This window comes from Dermacentor albipictus, chromosome 7 (assembly GCF_038994185.2).
Source record: "Dermacentor albipictus isolate Rhodes 1998 colony chromosome 7, USDA_Dalb.pri_finalv2, whole genome shotgun sequence".
In the NCBI taxonomy this organism is placed as follows: Eukaryota; Metazoa; Arthropoda; class Arachnida; order Ixodida; family Ixodidae; genus Dermacentor; species Dermacentor albipictus.
In genome coordinates this window covers 24,073,533-24,096,596 of record NC_091827.1, presented here as the reverse complement: position 1 = coordinate 24,096,596, position 23,064 = coordinate 24,073,533, and the positions used below count along the sequence as shown (strand labels likewise).

The window sequence follows — 23,064 nt, the reverse complement described above, 5'->3', positions numbered from 1 at the left end:
GACGCATTCCTGTCGGTACCATATAGTGCACCATCGTATAGCGCGACGCCTTCAACGTCACTGGCGGTCCTCCTCACAACGCCAGCGTTGTAAGACGCCTGGTAGCTGCCAGGGTGCTGTTACTTCTGCAGCAGTAGCCTTGCATGCTGCGCGACATCAACGTTACAGCACCCGTGTATATTCAGAACGCAGTTCGAGAAGTTCGAGCGCAACGCTAAAACTTGCTATCGCTGTCTATGCCTATAGCCATTCGGGCGAATCTGCCCGTATTTTTTCAGGTAAACACAATAAACTTTAAATAATTTTACTGAAGACGAAACAAAAAGCTAATTGAAGAGCTTTCAGAGAGGGCTCACGAAATTAATACGAACAGCAATGAAAATAGCGGCCAAGAGCAGAATATTCATTGTTATTATCCTAGTACAAACTACACAGGTGCATCGGATTATCCCAACTTCAATGTTCGATTTCAATGAGGCGCGAGTGCTGTTTTCGATATACAACGCTTACTTCTCAAGTTAATCACTAGCATTTTGGAGTTGGCTAACAGTTGGGTCCGTACTTTGGTTTTGTGGAAGATTATTGTCGTCATTAGCACCAGCATCATCACAATTATCAGCACCAATCTCCCATGGGGGCCCATTACACGCCCAACGAAAGATCGAGAACACATCTCCGAGCAATCCCCAATTGTCCCCGGTCGTCTTTGTCGGATGACTCCTCGCCTGTGCGAAGTGTATCTGGAGGATCGAGTTCTGAGCGACGACTTGTACTCGGATTACGGACTATAATAGTGCCGTCTATATACTTCCCCCTATAGTGCCGCCCATACTTCCCGTGTTATTAAGATGCTTTTGTAACCCTTTATGGACGAATGTTGCCTACATGCAACATACTAAATTGTTCTTTCTTGCTGAGTTTCGTTTTTTGAGTACGAAATTTGCGGCTAAATGTCTTCGGCTGACAGCACATCATGTGTGGCGAACGTCATCTGTTTCATTAGAGCACGAGCAGAAAAGAAACAGCGCACAACTATAGCTTCCTCTTGATAGCGTGGTCAGCGAACAAGGATAATTCGCTATGAGATACGTTTTGTGCATGTGTGACCTGTTTGGCATGCCGTATATATATATATATATATATATATATATATATATATATATATATATATACATATATATATATATATATATATATATATATATATATATATATATATATATATATATACATATATATATATATATATATATATATATGTGTGTGTGTGTGTGTGTGTGTGTGTGTGTGTAGACAAATCTGGAGGGGTCTGTCGCGTGGCGGCACAGCTAGCATATATGCTACCGCTGGCGAATGCGATAGTAAATGGCGTGATACATGCAGGACATCATATATATATATATATATATATATATATATATATATATATATATATATATATATATATATATAATGTCCTGCATATGCTAGCTGTGCCGCCACGCGACAGACCCCTCCAGACTTGTCTTCGACAGGCAGTGACAGCGCCGGCAGACAGCTTTTATGGCTCCTCAGTACCTTCTATTCTTTAGGCTCCACACCTGCCAACTTTCCGAAACGCCCGAGCTAGTCAAGTTTACTGATTCGGGCTCGTTTTGCGGTTTTTGTAAAGTTTGCATCAACTTTACGAAAAAAATTAGTTTTCGCGGTATAGGTCTGCGCGTCGTTATACGAACATTCCGTTTGGAAGACTTCTGGTGGTGAAACGATGCCAGACTTGCTTCGAGCGAGTTTATATCGTCAAGTTCCTGAAGCAAACCAAATCGCAGATCGACGCTGAAAAGGAAAATCCCTTTCCGGGTCAATAATGTGCCATTTTTCAGTGTTTGTTGCTTCAAGCTTATATAATATAATATGTGGGGTTTTACGTGCCAAAACCACTTTCTGATTATGAGGCACGCCGTAGTGGGGGACTCCGGAAATTTTGACCACCTGGGGTTCCTTAACGTGCACCTAAATCTAAGTACACGGGTGTTTTCGCATTTCGCCCTCATCAAAATGCGGCCGCCGTGGCCGGGATTCGATCCCGCGACCTCGTGCTCAGCAGCCTAACACCATAGCCACTGAGCAACCACGGCGGGTTGCTTCAAGCTTGCTGCTACGGTGTTACTTTGCAGTGTGTAAAGGTAAACCTTCATTATTAAAGTGCGTATATGTACCTCACTAGAAGTCGTTGCTCAGGGCAAGCTGCACTGAACAATGAAAACTTCTCTGTTTCCATCCGTGCTGTCAGAGATTGTTTGTCTCGCGAGTGATGACTGCAGTCACATGAAGCGTACTCCGAGTCCACGGGTGCTTGAAACTATGGAACGTAAAAAAAAAAAATTAAATTATGGGGTTTTACGTGCCAAAACCACTTTATGATTATGAGGCACGCCGTAGTGGGGGACTCCGGAAATTTCGACCACCTGGGGTTCTTTAACGTGCACCTAAATCTAAGTACACGGGTGTTTTCGCATTTCGCCCCCACCGAAATGTGGCCGCCGTGGCCGGGATTCGATCCCACGACCTCGTGCTCAACAGCCTAACACCATAGCCACTGAGCAACCACGGCTTTTTTTTTTCTTTATTGCCGACTTCAACACGTCAGTTTGCAAAATCAGTCCGCGCGAAGAACACAACACGTATGTTAAAAATACGTCACCCTCACTTGGGGTTACGTGGTGAGATTAAAATTCACGCATGTGTAGCAAAGCTTCCATTCTTGGAAGCCACTCAGGCACTGGGTCTTGTATCTTGTATCCTTCAATAGCTCTGCTAACAGATTCACAAAAATACTGTCTTATGGGCCTGGCATCAATGTCTGCGTGGCTGACCGCCATCCTGGATCGCCAAATACTGTGCAGGCCCAATATCATAATCATGTCAAAAGGAATCCCGTCTTCACTCTCGACGGGCAGAAATCTAATTCCGAAAGCATCAACCGGTAAGTCTTTTTTAATCGTGCGTTGGAGAATGTCCCAAAAGAAAAGAGCTTCCCAACAATCTATGAAAACATGTTCGATAGTTTCCGGCTTCCGGCATATGAAACAATGATTTCCCCAAGGCACAAAGAAACCCTTCGCTTCCAAATACGTCTTGACTTCAAGAGTGTTCGTATGGAGCTTAAAGAAGAAACTTTTAACTCCGCCTGGTACAGTCATTCTTTTCACACGTTTTAGAACTGACTGCCATGGACCTGCACAGTACAACGACCTGTACAACGGTACCGGAAGAAAGACCTCACACAGGTCCTTATAAAGTTTCTTTCGCGACACCACTGACAAATATTCAAACGAAAATCGCACTTGCAAGACGCGACATGCCATGTACACCTCTTTAAGGAAGCCAAAAATGCTCCCTTGCATACTCTCCGAACTAACAACCAAATTTGGCAAAACCCTGCCCAACCTAACCTGACACACAGTTCGCAAAAAGGGGTCATTCGTGTCACGAAAAAACATAAATTGGTTAACCAACTGGCGCAGATATAGATGGGCCAAACCTAGTCCTCCAGAGCGGACGCGGTGAAACAGATTGGTGCGTCGTGTCCGCTCCCAAGTGCTTCCCCACACAAAAACCGCAAATACACGGTGCAGCTTCTGCACATTGACGCGAGAACAATGAATTGCTTGCAAGACATACCACAGCTTGGTTACAAAAAAAAGGTTACAAATTGTGGCACGCGCGAAAATAGACCAGCTGAAGCCTTTGAGCCTGTCGGCCTTCTCACGCATTTCAGCAACTTGGCATTTCCAATATGGCTCACTGTCGCGATAATTCTCCAGCGGCACTCCTAAATATTTTACTGGGGTTGCTGTCCAAGTCATGTTTGCGAAATTCGTTGGGGTTAAGGGCCAGTCGCCGTGCCAGAACCCCAAACACTTAGCCCAGTTCACAGCACTCCCGCTCACAGAACAAAAGTCTTTCACAATTTGAACCACAACACGAACGCTTTCGTAGTCAGCACAGAATACGGCAATGTCATCAGCATACGCGAGAATGCGGACCTCCGCCGCATGCAAACGAAAACCATGAACGCTGTTGCTTTCAATAACGCTCAAACAAAAAGGTTCAATATACAAACAAAAAAGCAATGGTGACAGGGGGCAACCCTGACGCACAGAGCGTTGCACTTGGATGCGCGCTCCCACCCCCTTATTTACTAACAACCGCGTCGTGCATCCTCTGTACGCCATGGTTACGCCTTGGCAGATGACTGATCCAACATTAACGTGCTCTAAAACAGAGAACAAGAGGTCATGCGGCACCCTGTCGAAGGCTTTCTCTAAATCGAGCTGGAGCATTGCGATGCTTTCATGCAAAGCATCGCAACACTCGAGCACGGACCGGGCTGTGTGTATGTTGGTATATATGGTGCGACCTTTGATACCACAGGTCTGATGTGGTCCCACTAATTCTTGCATCACGGCTTGGAGTCTTTTAGCCAGAATTTTCATGAAGATCTTGTAGTCTACATTAGTCAGGGATATGGGTCGGTAAGCGGTAACCTGTCGCAGTCTAGCTTCGTCTTCGCTTTTTGGTATTAAAATTGTATGGGATGTTAAAAATGAAGGAGGAAGCATATCCTTGTCATAAGCCTCATTAAACAGTGTAGCCAAAACCGGTGCTAAATCATCTTTGAATGCCTTATAAAGCGGTGCTACTAGCCCGTCTGGTCCTGGGGACTTTCCCGGGTTGAGGTCTTCTATGGCTTTCCGCACTTCTTCTGTTGAAATGGGCAGTTCTAGCCGCTCTTTCGTATCATCACTAAGCCGCGGCATTAAAGAGAGGAAACGGGTCTTGAAGTCTTCGGTTCTTACTTTGGTGTAACCAAAGAGCCCACTGTAGTATTCATAAAAGGCCCTTTCTATATTTCCTTTGTCTACGTAGATTACACCGTTCCACTCTATTTTTGGTATGTCATTCTTGCGGGCGTGCCTTTTTTCCAAGCCGAGAGCACGTTTTGTGGGCATTTCGCCCGCTATCAGCCGCTGTGCCCTCGCCCTCACGATCGCTCCTCGATATCGCTCCGTATCTATTGCCTCTAGTTTCTGCTTGACGGTGCGCATTTCTTCGGTGCAAGTGCCTGGCTGCTTTCCTTCTTGCATTATCAAAAACTTTAGGTCATCTCTCAGCGTGTTTTCCTGCAGCCTTTGCTTTTGCTTTATAGCGCACGATCGTTCAATTGCCATCATTTTCATTGCCTGCTTAAATCTTTCCAACTTCGCTCCCAGAAGTTCGTTGTCCGCCATTGGCAGTTCGTGTATCGCCGACGTAACGCGATCCACGAAGATATCATCGTTTAGAAGCTTCTCATTAAGTTTCCAGTTTTCCCACACAAATTTGCTTTTCGTTCCTTTTCTTTTACCTACATGGAAGACAACAAGACAATGGTCACTGAACGGCACTGGTTGTACGCTGTATTCGCCGCAGTACGGTATCAGTTCAACAGATACGTACGCCCGATCCAGACGCGCGTGACTCGTTCCTTGGTAATGGGTAAACCGAACGCCAGAACCACATCCGAGACAATCACCAACATCCTCTAGATGACAGCGATCAATTATGTCACTTAAACAGGCTGTACTCGCATCTCGGTAGGGCGTCGCACTGGTTTTGTCGCGTGCCATGCTTACGCAGTTGAAATCGCCAAGTAAGACAAGCAGACGGTCTGTGTCACTATGGTTGCCGACTGTCTCAAAAAGGTTTCGCCTCTCTTCCGTGTTAGTGTGTGCGTAAATACAGATAATACGCAATTCCACACCAGCAAGTGTGATGTCACAGACAATCCATCGACCGAAAGCGCAAGTCTCAACTCTTTCCACAATCGCTCCCAGAGACTGGCGAATCAACAGCATGCAACCTGCCGAGGTACCCACGGCATGAGACACGCAAACATCATACCGACTACTGAACGAGAGCACCATTCTGTCGGTCTGGTCTTGACTCTCGATTTTGGTCTCTTGTATCGCTACAATATCCAATTCCTGCTCAGTCACGAGTCTCAGCAGCTGATTTTGCCTCCTCCTGGATGAAAGACCCCTGACATTAAGCGTGGCTACTACGAGGTGTCTTTCAAATGCCGCCATCGTTAAGCAAGACCAGGCCGCCAGTACGGCGCTTACCTTCATGCGCACAACGCCGCGCCGTGTAGTGCCGTCCCTCCATTATTAGGTCTTCGGGTTGTCGTCGCGAGGAAGCGACGACGATCGTTGCCCGCTGGTGACACGCTGCTTTTTCCCTTCACCTACGCCCCACTGGCGGTCTAGGAGACGCAGTCGTTGCTCCTGGCTCATTGCACTGACATCGTCGTGGCGTCGTTTCGCAGCCGCAGGGTCAGACTCCATGGGTTCCTCGTTGCTTTTTTCAGAAGGGCGTGGAATATCTTGCGGTGAATTGGTATCCATGCTCGTGGTTGCCGACTTGGAGGTGCTGGGCGCTGACTCACGAGTCCCTGGCATGGCGCCTTCCTTTTCATCGCTCAGCGCTGCGGCCGTTGGGCTCTCGACCACTGGGTTGGAGGCAGCTTGCTCAGCTTCATCCTCGTCCATGTGCAGCTCACTATTATCGCCGAATGTTCCTCGAGTCGCGGCGCGGGCGTATGACTTCGTGCATTCAGCCTCTTCATGCCCGAAGGCGTGGCACTCGCTGCACTTGGGCACCTTGCAGTCCCGCCTAATGTGGCCTGTGTTGCGGCAGCGGAGACATATCGGCGCACGCCCGGGCACGACGACTAATACTGTACCGTTCCCGATACGCAGCTGATGGGGTATGCGCTCGAGGCTTGCACCTTCTCTGAGCAACCACGGCGGGTGTATGGAACGTAGGCGTACTTGGAAGTGGAGAAGAAAGAAGAACACCGCCTTCGCACTGCGCGCAAAAAAAAAGAACACTGAAAATTGTTTTGAAAAGTACAGGCTATATAATGAGTTCGCAGTCGAATCTCGTCATAACGAAGCGGGATGAACAAAGATAATCGATTGAATGAAGTAAGTGAAATACAAGTGAAGTACATAAACAACCTGTTTCAAGCCGAAGTGACAGAATGTAAGTACTTAGGACTTTGGATAATAGGGCACCTTAGGTGTAATATATAGATTGATGACGTAACAGCTAGCACATAGAGTAAGGTATTCTTCTTTCGTAGAGTACTTAAACTATCTTCTGCAACAGTTCATCTCCTCGCATATAAATGTGTTATTTTACCCCTATTAAAATAGGTAGATGTTGTCTGAGGCCCATTCACCAAAACTAATATTGAAAGCCTGGAAATAAATAAACGAAATGCAAAAGAGCTGTTCGCTTTATTTACAATCGTTATGACCGCTAATCAGTAAGGGACCCAATACACAGGGCAAACTTACACGCCTTGTCTAAAGGATATCGTTCCTCACATCTAAAGTTCGTATACCAGGCACAAAAGATCATTTTAGGGTAGATATGTCTTCTCTTATACCTCTTTCTTCCCAAGTTACAATACAAGAAAGCGGGCCTACTGAACATTAACGTGTTACCCATCTCGTAATAATTCCTTTAAATACTATTTCTTTTTCAAAGAGCTGTAAGGGATTGGAATTCGCTAACAAACCCGTAAGTACAACAACCTTCTTTTTCTCTGTACATGCCGAGTTCACAGATATGACTTACGCCTACACTCCTTTGTTGTCATATTATCCATTGGATCAATTGTTATGGATTTGTAATGTCGAGTTGCATATTAAAACACGCTGGTGGGCTAGTTGATTTGAATCCATGATAGAGTGTGTAAGCGCAATTGAACCACGATGTAGAAAGTAGCTGTGTATCTGTTTTCTTTCAATGTTCCCGTTCAGTCACGCTTACACACTATCATGCAGTTGCATATATCATATAATGTCAGATTGTGTTCATTATGTTCATGTTTACCTAATACATTCAGCCTACAAAAGTTGTATATCATTCTTGTTGTACTTCTTGCAAAAATGGGAAATGCCTGCGTTAGTTGAATGTTTTCTCTACGCAATAAAATAAATAAATAAATAAATAAATAAATAAATAAATAAATAAATAAATAAATAAATAAATAATGTTTCATCAAGCCCAACATCTATCTTGATCTCTCTCTCCATCACATACCTGCAAATGTTTGCATTTTTGCACATCGCATAAATCTTTCTCTGATCTTCCTTCTTTACTTACCCGCACACGCGCTTAGAAATGAATATTCGGAAGTTGAGAATATCGAATCTTCGAACCGAATATCGAATTTCAATGGGCACCAGTATTAGTTTCTTATTCAAAAACGACAATCCGCTATGAGCAGCATTTTTTTTTTCGGTATTCGTGGGATATCGACATATTCCTTTCGGAATACCCCTTGACTAGAGTGACAGGTAAATTAAATGTTGCGTGTGCTCCAGCATGGGGCAAACTGCAACATCACTTCAGTCTGACGGGATTCACACTGACGTGTGTTATTGCATACTCAATTCCCCACCTGCTCGCCCAACGGCGTCTCGCGTGCTTCTCAGGAAACCTTCAGTTAACCAAAGCGCATCGTCACGGTTTCGTCATTTTTGCCTTTTTGTCTTTCTTTGTTTTTCTTTGCAGGCCGGACTGCATTTTAAATAGATAAAATCACGCTGCTGGAGGCTGGCTGTCGGGACCGGATTTTAACTAACGAGGTTTTCCGTAGTCGTTTCCTTGTCTTGCACTGCAAGCACGCGAACACGCGAAGCCGTCCTATTGCCTAGACGAGAGACCCAGATGGGGGTTTTCTTCGTGCCAGTATGAATAACGCTTTTTTACTTGTTGCTATATAGGCTCCAACGCGAGAATGTATGCCAACACGGATTTCTAGGATATCGATCTTGCGAAATATTGAGACCTTGTGCATTAATCAAAACGCACCGCCGCCAGCGCAGAACTTTTCACACTGCCAATACGTCTTACTGTTTCGTTTGTTTAGTGCTCCACGATTCTGAAGGCAGGTTTCTTTTTGCCTAGAGCAAGCTGAAAAACAACTCGCAAAAGTTGGGCGTTCTGCATAATGATAAAGCGCGCTTTGAAAGTGCTGTTCATCGTAAGATGCCTGTTGTGTTCCGGTCGAATGCGACTGGACTGGCCTGAAATACAAGATTATAAATAATTTTTCAATGAAAGAATGAATGAATCAACGAATGAATCAGTATATCAACAAACAGAACGCACTCGAATGAATTGGCAATAGGACTTTGAAAGGCCTTTTGACACGGAATGTACAAATCAGTCTATCAACGAAAAACTCAACCAAGATGAAGAAATAAAAAAAATAATTTGCCGGTACAGAAGGTCTCCGAAAGAGTTTGTGAACGAGTTGATTAAATAAAGAGTAACTGAATTGGGCAATCAACCAAGAAAATGTAGTCGACCGGACGTTTCAAAACGCCTTACATAGTCTTTTATTCAATAAATCAATAACTAAAGTATACTATTTAGGTAATATCTTAATAACAATTACAGTTAGTTATTATGCACGAATAGTTATTGCGTCAGTTAATTATCGAAGAAAAAGCGCTGCACTGCATTTACCTATAACTCTTTGAAATGGCTCTGTCACTGAGTGGATTAGCGATTAATCAGTGAATCAACCAATCCTTCAATCAATCAATCAATCAATCAATCAATCAATCAATCAATCAATCAATCAATCAATCAATCAATCAATCAATCAATCAATCAATCAATACAACATACTCTACCGGACCGGCCAAGATAGGTAGTCCTTGAAAAGGTTTTGGTCAATGAATGAATGAATGAATGAATGAATGAATGAATGAATCGAGCCAAGGCATTTGACTGAACTTGCTTATTTGCCGCGTCAGACAGGAGTTCATTATTCTGCCATATGCTGGCACAACCCTCGCTAGCAGCAGCAGCAGCAGGCGCTCACCATTGCGGCCGCGAAAGAGAACCCGAGTGTAAAATTTCGCGGCCCTGACGTGGCTCACGCGTACATTTTGTCCCCGGAGGCAACGGCGATCCTTCTTTCAACAACGGCGAGGCCGTTCTAAGCCTGAAGAACGTCGCCACACAGAGGACGACTCGCATCGTCGCCTCTCCAGTCCGGCGATAATTCCACGCAGGGGTGCTCCGATTGCAAAGAGCGCAGCGACGCCGAATCTATAGTCACACCACACGGCGGGGGGCCGCGCGCGTGCACAAGGTTACAGTTGCAGGCATTGTTCCGGATGCAAAGTACTCAGATTAACTCTGACGACGGGACGAAGCCAGCGCTTGTACGGTGCGTAGCCGCTGTCCGTCGCGGCGCTTGGCGGAGCGTCCTGTAAACGGTGACGCGTGCATGGCGCAACATTGATAGAGAGCAATCACAAATACAACATCTTACGGGTCAAAAATAACGTACAGCGCGAAAGACAAGGACAGCGATAGACGACATACACAGCGCTGACTTCCAACAACATTTTATTGCGTTGCCACATCGTGTGTATGTATACAAGAAGATGCATGCGCAGAAAATGTACGACAGTCACATGGGCTGTTCTAACAGCAAGTCATTGAATCATGAATTACCAACTAGCCCAAGCAACCACCCTAGTTCACTTCATCTTACGGGTATCCGTAATGACAAACTAAGCTACAATTAAATGTCATCGAAAGTGTCACGAGTTATGATTATTTATGCTAAATATCGCTTCAATCAATCAATCAATCAATCAATCAATCAACCAACCAATCAATCAATCAATCAATCAATCAATCAATCAATCAATCAATCAATCAATCAATCAATCAATCAATCAATCAATCAATCAACGAATGAATGAATGAATGAATGAATGAATGAATCGGTCAGTCGGTCGGTCATTGAGTCAAACCTTATTACTAACACATATTCCGTGTGCCTTAGCTAACATTAGCCAAGCTGTTCCACAAAAAAAGAAAGAAAAACAGTGAAAGATACAATTATACGGTACGGTATTCGATCGTCAGAGGTCTGACAACCAAACACCGTAAGGTCTTAAAATCGCATAATGCATCGTGTTGTCTAAACATCTTCTTTTTGCGTGAGACAGCTCGCCTAAAGTCAGCTGGGACACACTATAAACGTGCACATGGTAAAACGTATACATACAGAAGGAGGTGCCATGGCCAAAGTCGGATAGGGGATCTCCTGTGCAACGGATAACAAGAACGCCAAAAAATACATTGCAGTATTTGGGCTTTGCACGAAACTACACATACATTGTAATATTTGTCTAATTTGCGAGAAAATTGAGGGAGAAGAAAAAGACGCACAAAAACAAAGCAGTTTCGCCTTAACGGCGAAGCAATGAATGCGATAGCGACACGTCAGAGAGAGAGAAAGAGAGAGAGAGAAAGCAAGGACAGGAAAGGCACGGAGGTCAACCAGAAAAGCATCCGGTTTGCTACCCTATACTGGGGGTGGGGGAAAGGGGTATAGAAAGAGGAAAAAGGAGTGAGTGAGCTCTGAGTGCATGTGGGCGGGACACTATGCACAGGGACACTATAAACGGTCTCAAAATGTCACGCCAATTGTATAAGGCTCGTAGCTGTAGTGGCAGTAAGAATTGCAGTAAATATAAGCCGACTAAGTAAACCCGCGCACTCTGGCGTGTGTAGACACGTCAACCGAGAAAAACTCGATGACCGCGGGCGGTTAAGAAATACGGGGTCTCGTTGGCGTTGGCGCCTTTGTGTTGACCTCACGTTCCCGTGCTGCGGGCGGCATATACCTCACGCGGCGGGTATACGATGCGTGCGTCCGCTTTGGGTGATTGGACTGCTGCACGGTTTTGTCGACGTCGTCGTTTAGCGTCGGCCTCTCGTTCCCGCAGCTTCTCGTTGTGGACGCCTCCGCGGTGCTGAGTTGCAGCGCGCGCGCGTCGTAAACGCAGCAGCACGTTGTTTCTCTGCGTCTGAACTAACGGAGCGGCCATTGCGCGCATGCGCGATGACCACCCTGCTGACCACCTTGCTGCATTGCCATTAGTGTTTCGCTGGAGAGTCCTCGTTCGGGCGACGAGGGCGGCGATGTGGGCTCGTTGGTCGGTCGTCATTGAAATGCGTCTGTATAGCGCAACAACACATCGACGCAAGTAGAAGAAACGAAGACGAAGACAAGCGAAGACGAAGAGGAAGATAGCGTTTGTCTTTGTGTTCGTTTCTTCTTCTTGCATCTTTGTGTTGTTGCGCAATACAGATACCCCGCCCGGGCGTTCTGACGAAACGCGGGGGGACGTGTTTGAGCCGTGCGAGGGAGGCGGTGCTTCGCTGCGTAAACCATGCGCTGACAGGTATTGGAAAGTTTTAGATTAGGGAGGCGCACGCGTTGGGCCCCAATGGGGGGTATGCACAGACGTCATTAAGGTCGCCATATTGTGGCACAGCGAGTATGGTGAAAGCCTGCGTGTTATCTCAATCCACGTATCTCCAGCAGCACAGTGGAAGTTGTGAATAGGACTACAGTATGGCGTACGTGACGTCACTTGAATACTCCCTATAGAGCTTGGGACCACGGTACTGCGCATGCGTAGACCGGTCTGCGCATGCGCAGTATTGTGCCCTCCGAGCGCTAGCGGGCCCCATCGCCTGCGTCCCCCTAATCTTAAGCTCTCTTATATGTCACTCTCTTATATGTTAGCCACCGTATCTTACCGTGTGGGAAAAGAATGGCGCAAGCATACGGGGCCTGCGAGGTCTGCACAGGCTGAGTAGGCTGCTTTACAATTCGTTCCAGCAAGCAAAGTTGCATAACCTGAGGCATTAGAAAACAGCTTCCTTCTGTGCACCAGTCTTTGCGATTGGAGTATGAACACGCCTAGACATCTTTCGCCACCTAGCGTTAATATTCCGACGCAAAGGGAAATCGTGCAGTTAATGTGAATAATTTTCTTCGGGAAATATTTAATAAAACTAAAAGAATAAGTACTTTTTATCTGTAATTATTGATGACGGCGAAAAAATTGCGTGCAGTGCTCATGAAACGCTCCAAGCGTTTTAACGCAGTGATTATTACGCGGGAAATTCTTAACGATATTGCCACGACAAACTTGGTGACATTCAAGTTGTGCGCCTTTTGCATTGGGCACAGTGCACGCCGTACAGTGATGATGATGTTAATCAACAACAGGCAGCGATCTTCGTGGCACGGGCAGCCAGTTGGACCCGGCTCGCATGCGCCACGCGCACGAGGTGTCACGCGAGAAGAGGAAGACGTTTTTCGAGCCCAGTTTGGGAACGCGACTGCCGCGGATTCCTGCCGGACCGCAGTGACTTTTACTTGTGGGCACAAGTTCGCCTTTAATAAATACCCTTGTTTTATTACCATCGTTACATTTCTGGTGGAGGTGCGGGGTATGAGTCGAAGCCCCACGAACGAAAGTCAGCGTAGCTCCGACAACCCACGAGTCCATCCCGTTGAACTGACACCTGTACACCAGCGGACCAGCCGCCGTCTTCGAGGTGACTCGCCCGAATTCGGCCCTCTTCTCTTCTTGCCAAGAGAAACTCCCACAACGGACGCCGCCACAATGACTACCCAGGTAACACCGGCACAGCTAGTCGTAAGCCAACCTCGCAAGCCGCCAACATTCCATGGTGACTCGCTCGAAGACGTGGAAGATTGGTTGGAACTGTTCGAGAGAGTGGCGAGCTTTAATGAATGGAATGAGAGACAGAAGCTCCGTAACGTCTATTTCGCGTTGGAAGACTTCGCAAAAACGTGGTTTGAAAACCACGAACTCTCTTTGACCTCTTGGGAGGAATTTCGACGACAACTGCTGGCAACGTACGCCAGCACGGATCGTAAAGAAAAGGCTGAAATCGCACTTCAAGCCAGGAATCAGCTCACAAACGAGAACGTGGCGATGTACATCGAGGACATGTCCCGCCTGTTCAAGCGTGCTGATCCCACCATGAGTGAAGATAAGAAGCTGCGCCATCTCATGCGTGGGGTAAAGCAGGAACTCTTCGCAGTTCTCGTCCGCAACCCACCGCGCACGGTTGCCGAGTTCAGGTGTGAAGCAACGACCATCGAAAAGACGCTGGAACAGCGGGCTCGGCAATACAACCGTGAGGCAAGCTGCGCACCTGTCCATGTCTTCCCTGGAGGCCTGCCAAATGACCTGGAAGCCCTGCGGGAGCTTGTCAGGTCAGTGATCAGGGAAGAGCTCAACAAGTTTCAGACACCTCAGGCTCCAGCTGCACTATCTATCGTCGACGTTGTCCGGGACGAACTCAGGAACGTCATACGGGATCCAGAGCGTGAGCCACAGCCGACGCGGCGCATCCCAACGTACGCCGACGTACTCAGGCAACCTGCGGTACACAGTAGTGGAGCAGTTGCGACGACCGTTCCCTACCCGTCGACAGTACAAAGTGCACCTCGTCTACTGGAACCACCGGCTGCCTATCAGCCTTTAGCACGTAGTGCACCTCGCTTTGTGGAACAAAGGCCCCGGAAAAGTGACGTCTGGCGTGACCACGAGCGTAGGCCTCTGTGCTTCCACTGCGGAGAAGCGGGTCACCTGTATAGGTTCTGCCCGTACCGTCAAGTTGGGTTAAGGGGTTTTCCCTTAAGCGCACCATGCCCCCGAAACGGTGAAAGGCCAGCGGAGATCGAACAATACCTGTCGACGCGCCAAAGCCCCGTTACTCTTCGCCAACGTCAACCACGATCACCGTCACCCATGCGCTACCGATCGCCTAGCCCACGCGCGTCTCCAAGATTGCCTAGGCGTCGTTCACCAAGCCCACACCAGGAAAACTGAAGCAAGCGACCTGTGGAGGTGAGGCCGCTGATAACCAAAGTTACGAAGATCCTCCAACGCGATTCCAGTGCGGTGACGAGATAATTCCAGTCTACAGGTGCAGGAACGAAACGATTACGTCAGATTTGCGGTTGATAATAGACGGATGCGAGCTGAATGCCTTAGTCGACACCGGCGCTGATTATTCGGTAGTAAGCTTCAAGATGGCGAAGCGCCTTAAAAAAGTTGTGACGAAGTGGACTGGTCCGCAGATACGGACGGCAGGCGGCCATCTTATTACGCCCCTTGGCCGATGCACCGCAAGACTTACGATAAAAGGCTTCACTTACGTTTCTGACTTTATTGTACTGCCAGAATGTTCGCGGGAACTTATATTGGGAATGGATTTTCTACAAGCTAACGGTGCCATAATTAACCTACGTAGGTCCAGTGTATCTTTCTCGACAAAACAAGCTATACCTGTGGAAGAATCGGAGGAGCGACGTCTCGCTGCACTGCGCGTCGTTGACGATGACGTAACTGTGCCGCCACGCTGCAGTATAATGGTTCTTGTGGAGAATGAAAGATTTTCCGACCGCGAAGGCATAGCCGATGGAAACATCGAGCTCCTTTTCAACAAAGGTATTTGCGTGGCTCGGGGCCTTGTTCAGTTAAGCGATGGCCGTGCAAATGTCGCACTTACAAATTTCGGTAATGAATTCCAACACATCGCACAAGGAACAGCTATTGCCTATTTCCACGAGTTCTGTGAAGCGACCGAATTATGCAGCCTAACTACGTCAACTGCCCTGACAGGAACCTGCAGTGTCGACAGATCCATTACCGTCAACCCGAGACTCCCTGAAGCCCAAAAGAAACAGATATATGCCCTGATAAAGGATTTTTCTGACTGCTTCTCCACGTCCTCGAAGGTACGGCGCACGTCTGTTGCGAAGCACAGAATCATAACAGAGGACGCCACAAGACCGGTATGCCAGCACCCGTATCGAGTGTCACCAAAAGAAAGGGAGATCATCAAGAAGCAAGTAGAGGAGATGCTTTCAGATGACGTTATTCAGCCTTCCAGCAGTCCATGGGCGTCTCCGGTAGTGCTGGTTAAGAAAAAAGATAACACACTTCGATTCTGCGTCGACTACCGTAAGCTGAACAGCGTAACCAAGCGGGATGTGTACCCCCTTCCGCGTATCGACGATACGTTAGATCGGCTCCGATGTGCAAAGTTTTTCTCCTCCCTGGACCTCAAGAGTGGATATTGGCAAATAGAGGTGGATGAACGGGACCGTGAAAAGACAGCATTCGTGACCCCTGATGGCCTCTACGAATTTAAAGCACTTCCATTCGGCCTTTGTTCCGCACCCGCAACGTTCCAGCGAATGATGGACTCTGTGCTTGCAGGATTGAAATGGCAGTCATGCTTAGTGTATTTGGATGATGTGGTCGTATTTTCCACCACATTTGACCAACATCTAGAGCGCCTGCGACTAGTATTAGAAGCTATTCGAGCAGCAGACTTGACAATTAAGCCGGAAAAATGTCAATTCGGCTTCGATGAACTTCGGTTTCTCGGACACGTCATCAGTGCTGAAGGCGTTCGACCAGATCCCGAAAAGACAGCAGCTGTTGCGAGGTTCCCGACACCCACGGACAAAAAGTCAGTGCGACGTTTCTTGGGTTTATGCGCATACTACAGAAGATTTGTGGAAAACTTTTCAAACATCGCTGAGCCCCTTACAATACTGACAAGAGAAGATCAACCTTTCATGTGGAAAAGCGAACAACAAGACGCCTTTGACGAGTTACGGAAACGCCTGCAAGCTTCTCCAATCCTTGCCCATTTTGATGAGACAGCCGACACTGAGGTCCATACCGATGCGAGTAACGTCGGCCTCGGTGCCATACTAGTGCAGTGGAATAACGGCCAGGAGAAAGTAATTGCTTATGCCAGCCGTAAGCTCTCGAAAGCAGAGACAAACTACTCCGCAACCGAGAAAGAGTGCCTTGCAGTCATTTGGGCAATATGTAAATTTCGGCCCTACCTATATGGTAGACCATTCAGAGCAGTCAGCGATCACCATTCGCTTTGCTGGCTGGCGAATCTCAAGGATCCATCCGGACGACTAGCAAGATGGAGCCTTAGGCTTCAAGAGTATGACATTACTGTAGTATACCGATCGGGGAGGAAACACAGCGATGCTGACTGCTTGTCACGCGCACCCGTTGAGACAACTGTGTCAGAAGAAGACGATTTCCCGTTCCTTAGCATTGTTGACACTTCACAAATTGCTCAACAACAACGAGATGACCCGGAATTGCTTCCGCTTATACAGCGCCTGGAGGGACTGGACGTTCAACTGCCGCGTATTTTCTCTAGGGGGCTATCCTCGTTCTGTCTGCGAGGAAGTGTCCTCTACAAGAGAAACTTCGAGAACAGCGAGACAAAGTTTTTACTTGTCGTACCCACATCTATGCGAGAAGAAGTTTTGCATGCATGTCACGATGAGCCGACGTCTGGACACATGGGCGTGAGCCGTACAGTCGCCAGGATTCGTCTGAAATATTACTGGCCCAAGTTATTAGCATCAGTGCAGCACTACGTCAAGACTTGTCGCGAGTGTCAAAGGCGCAAGACTCCATCCGTAAAACCGGCCGGCCTCCTCCAGCCAATAGATCCACCAAACGCCCCATTCCAACAAGTCGGTATAGACCTCCTTGGACCCTTCCCAACATCATCTTTAGGCAAAAAGTGGATAGTTGTGGCCACGGACTATCTGACCCGTTACGCAGAAACTGATTCCCTGTACAATGCAACGGCTGTCGAAGTTGCAAAATTCTTTGTCCACAATATCGTGCTCAGGCATGGCGCTCCCACAGTTGTCATTACCGATCGTGGAACGGCCTTTACTGCGGACCTAATGAAGTGCTTGTTGCAAATGACACATACTGATCACAGGAAAACTACTGCGTACCACCCTCAGACAAACGGTTTAACTGAACGCCTTAACAGAACACTGACCGACATGCTTTCGATGTATGTCGACGTTGAACATAGGCTGTGGGACGAAATTTTGCCATACATCACCTTCGCATATAATACGGCCGTTCAGGAAACAACACGAGTCACCCCGTTTGAACTTGTATTCGGCCGAGCAGTAACCACAACTTTGGATGCTATGTTGCCGTTAGAGGCAGAAACCCATAACTCATCTGACCTAGATGATTTCTTGCAACGAGCCGAGGAGGCACGACAGATGGCAAGGTACCGAATACGCCGCCAACAACGCATCGACTCCAGCCGGTACAACCAGCGCCGTAGTGAAGCTCACTACCAGCCCGGTGACAAGGTGTGGGTATGGACCCCAGTGCGCCGCCGTGGACTGTCTGAAAAGCTTCTGTGCCGATACTTCGGCCCTTACGAAATACTTCGTCGTATAAGCGACATCACTTACGAAGTGAAATCCGCTGGACACGAGAGCCCAAGACGGCGCAACTCCACGGAAGCTGTGCATGTTGTCCGCATGAAACCCTACGAGGAGAGGTCATGAACAACAACAACAACAAAAAAGTGAGAGCCCACAGGAACCCCTACTTCGTCTCACGCATCGGGCCGATGCGGCAAGGAGGGGGATAATGCCACGACAAACTTGGTGACATTCAAGTTGTGCGCCTTTTGCATTGGGCACAGTGCACGCCGTACAGTGATGATGATGTTAATCAACAACAGGCAGCGATCTTCGTGGCACGGGCAGCCAGTTGGACCCGGCTCGCATGCGCCACGCGCACGAGGTGTCACGCGAGAAGAGGAAGACGTTTTTCGAGCCCAGTTTGGGAACGCGACTGCCGCGGATTCCTGCCGGACCGCAGTGACTTTTACTTGTGGGCACAAGTTCGCCTTTAATAAATACCCTTGTTTTATTACCATCGTTACAATATTCTATTCCATTCACTGCGGCATGCGCCCATGGCCTAAAGTCGAGCTGTTGTGCTAAGGGTCCTCTGTTCGAATCCTGCCATCGGATGATTGCATTTATATTCTTTTTATTACAAACAAACGTCACGTGTGTTTCAAACCTCTTTCGTTGGCCCATGCTGGAGCGAGTGCTGCTGAAAATAACTTTCATAGGCCGATCCATGAGGTAGTCCAGAACCGCGTCAGCATAATTTCATAAGTGTTAGGTTTGGACCTTGATATTGTTTCACGCTTCTAATATTTAACAGTCTTAGGAGACTAGATAAAAGGCTTGCGCGGTCAGTGTTATGCTTCATGAAATCTGCTTGTGCGCTGCCATTCCCAAAAATTCTAAGGAATAGTTTTGTCAAGGATGTAAGACCGGGTATGAACAACTTTGGCGGTATAATAAATTGAATTCTGGGGTATTGCATTCCAAAACCCGCCGTTTCTTTTATTTCAGTCGAGGGGGGTCATGTTTCCTTAATTTCCTGTTCTAATCTCGGCACTAGCGAGAGGAAATAGTTTATGGAATGTTCATTATCATTTACCGTTTGACTAACCAGTCTACCATGATAGTCAACAAAAGCTCTTGCAATCTTCTCGCTTTCTCGCATGATTTCACCTTGGCCGCCTTTCCCTCTTATTTCTCTCGCCCCTCCGTTCTTCCTTCTCTCGCTGAGTGCAAGCTTGGCGGGGCGTTTCCCCCTAACCAAAGGTGCTCTGTGGGTGCTCTCATCACTGCACCTCGATACTTTCCTGAACGCCAAGCTAATGTTTGACGTCTTTTATTTGTTTAATAAAGAGGGCAAGCGCAGTACTTTTTGAAGATAGCATGCACTTTAGCCTTCTATAAAGTTCGTTTTTCAGTTATTCCTTTTCTTTTTTGCGCAAGCATGTAAACTCTTTCTACTGCTGCTATTTTTACGTCTGTTTTAACCCATGCTGCTATAAAGATTTTTGATTGGTTGCTCGAAACATTTCATATTTTCTTTTTATTATTGAACTGCAACGAAAAAACTTCACCCTGCTAAAGCTTGTTATTCATCTTCCATTAATCCTAGTTGAATTTGGACTTACTTTGTTGTGTCCCAAATGTAATCATGACTAGACTGTGGTTACTATAACTCCCATATTACACGCTGTAGTCGGATAATAAGTGCACGGAATCTACATGTACATAAATTCGGCCAAGTCAGGCATGGTAATCACCTTGAAAGTGCGTATAATCAGCTTGATTTTTGCCTAACATGTTCTCTACATCTCCTATTTCCTTTTCGGTTGCAAGTGCGTTTAAGAAAGAAGGGCTCCTGCATGGCACATACAATATCTTTCATCTGTCCTCAGGATGATGTACACAAAGTCACCAAGTAGGATAATGCACCTCTCACATTCTAGAAAAGCTTTCATTATTTGAGAAAAAAATCATGTTCTTCAATTTTATTAGGCGCATGCACACAAGAGAAAGAAAATAATGCAGAGAAAGGCAGGGAGGTTAACCAGAGGTAGTTCCGGTTGGCGACCCTGCGCAGGGGGAAGGGTTAAGAGGGATAGAAAGAGAAACAGGGCAAATAACTTGCCCCTGTAGCTCAGAAAAAATGGCTGCGGCTTAGGTAAGGTTAAGCCCAGGATGCGAAGCATACTAGCCTTTATTTTAGTTGTTGAACCACTGTTTAGCCTGGTGAACTGCTGTTGCTTGGCTATATTTGGTTCGGCTAGACGAAGAAACAACTCATGCGTTGCTCTGGTTCGCCTTGGACGCCCCGCATTGGACGCGGTGAGCGTCGAGCAACGCAGCGTTCGGCGCGGCAACGAAATGTGCGCCTGAGCAAGCGACGCACGCCTGAGCCTTAGCAATAGCTCGTTTCAAAGGCAACACCGCATTCACTAGAGGCGCTTTTGTACCGCTTTGAAGCATCGTACTCGTGGCTCAGTGGTAGCGTCTCCGTCTCACACTCCGGAGACCCTGGTTCGATTCCCACCCAGCCCATCTTGCAAGAGTTGAGCCAAAGCCACTTCTCCTCTGTCGTGACGTCACGGTGTCACGTGGTATTCAAGGCGACACCGCCGCGCCTGAGGAGCTGGGTTGAGCTCTCGTAATATGCTTCGCATAAAAACTAAATTACACGCAACTACTCGGCCGTGAGTGAGTGAGTGAAATAACTTTATTAGGTCAAGAGAAGACGCAGGGGAGACCCCGCGCCACCCGGCTAGTCCCACGTAGGGACCGCCAAGCCGAGCTTGACGGCCCGATCGCGGGCACTCTGGACGGCCAGGGTTTGGTCACTGAGTTCGGGGCTGCCCAAGAGCGCAGCCCACCTATCCTCATTAGCAGATGAAATTGTTTCAACGGCTACGATGTCGTTTCCAACGAAAGTAAGGCATCCTGCCAATCTACTTATCGTGTGACACACATATACTCTGTATCTAGCACGAAAACTTCAACTATGCATTTTGTTAGTGTCTGGCATTCTACTTTTGCTGGACCACACCAACCTTGTGGAATTAACAGCAGAACAATATTTACAAAACCTTCCCACAGCGAGAAGTATTCTGGAACATTGCGACGTATTGCAGGACCAAGCAGCCACGTTACAAATTGACTTCGTGAAGGCATTTTATAAAGTAGTGCATGAGCTGCTGTTTTTGCTTTTAGATCCCGTGAATGTTGTAAAAATAATATTGAAAGGCGTCAAAGTGGTGTGTATTGATTGCACAACGAGATTATACATAAATAAGAAGCTCAGTTCGATCATACCTGTCAAATCTACAATAAAACATGGGATGTGCTGCCTCGTCTCTTCTATTTGCGCTGTACCTATTGCAATTTTGTTTAAAGTTATTGGGGAATCCCATGCATTAGAGGATATACGTCCTCGGAAGAGTATAAGCTTGGGCAGGTTGGTAATACATAGTTACACTAGAAGCGTAGCGTGGGAAGTACGATTGACAAAGACTAGACAGGACAAGAGCTAGACTGGGGTCCTTCGGCATACGTCCTTCGGCACAGAGACCAGAGTCATTGCATATGCTGACGATCCTGCAGTATTTTGCAGGGACGCGCAAAGCGTACAAGTTGTAGTCAAATAAGTGGTTGATTTCTGTAGTGCAACAGGAAGTGACGTCAACCGGAGCAGGACAGATACTCCTGAAGGAAGGAAGGAAGGAAGGAAGGAAAAAGTGGAGAAGGAAAGGTAGGGAGGTTAACCAGTTTAGCTTAACCGGTTTGCTACCCTACACATGGGAGAGGGATCGGGGAGATTAAAGATGGGGAAGGGAGAGAGGGAGAGAGAGCACATAGCACAGCACACACACATCGTCCGTTGGAGTCCATCAATCTGGCATGGTACGTGACATCACTCTCACAGCCGCTTGTCCAATCCCGTCTCTTTCAAAACCCGAAGTATTCCCTTTGTCGCCTTCACCTGCGCTGCCTTCGGTTGGCGGCATGTGAAAACTGTGTCGAGGGACAATGGTCTACTGTCAAGGTTCGCTAGAACAGATGCCAGGGACTGTCGTTGAACATTATATTCAGGACAGTCGCACATAATATGTTCCAGCGTCTCCTCACAAAGACAGGCATTACAGAGAGCGTTGTCGGCCATTCCAATGCGGAAGGAGTAAGATTTCGTGAAAGCCACCCCTAGCCATAAGCGATAAAGCAGAGTCGCCTCTCTTCGGTGGAGTCCAGTTGGCATATAGAGATGCATCAAAGAGGGCAGATGGTATTGATGGTTGCTCTGGTTGGTCTGGCTGTTTGGTGTGCACCACAGAGATAGCGTGATCTCCTGTGCAAGCACTCGAAGTCTGCTAGCTGAATTTAATGATATGCAGTGGCTAGAAATACCAGGCACCTAAACCTGCGAGTTCCGCTAAAGCAATTGCGAGAGTCTGATGAGTATCGGGCCAGCGAAACACAAGGAGTAAAGACTGCGACCAACGAATGGGGCGCTCACAATTTTTCAATGTTCGCGAGAGCAACCATTTGTAATAAGTTCTCAGTATAGAAGATTTTCTATGCAGTCCAAGTGTTAAGCATGCCGAGAACTACTGCACAAAAACTACATAGTGTTTGCGCGATTAATATGGCGTTCACAACGGGAACGAAGTAGCACGACTAATTTATTTCCTACGCTGTTACACGGAGGACTTGGCCTGTCACACCTGTTTTTCAAGGAACTCGTTGCTAGATTTTCTTTCCTGCATGACCAAACACACTGTTTCCTAAGAACGCTTATTTAGGTGAGATTAAGAGATGAATGATTTTAAGCGTCTGCAGACGTTACCAAATCAAAGCACGAACGGGTGTCCTAAAGTTGGTCGTTC

General features: G+C 47.2%; 1 protein-coding gene across 2 annotated transcripts in view; it reads right to left on the bottom strand.

Moving 5' to 3' along the window:
* The window catches only part of LOC135915671 (neuroglobin-like), a 416,057-nt gene that overhangs the window by 292,129 nt on the left and 100,864 nt on the right, over window positions 1-23,064 (bottom strand). Inside the window, exon 2 of one of the 2 annotated variants that reach the window (XM_065448807.1) lies at window positions 11,135-11,173. The exons of the other annotated variant lie outside the window; for it this stretch is intronic. The gene's annotated coding sequence lies outside the window, so the exon portion shown is untranslated. The remainder of the gene's footprint in view (window positions 1-11,134; window positions 11,174-23,064) is intronic. 2 annotated transcript variants of the gene reach the window in all.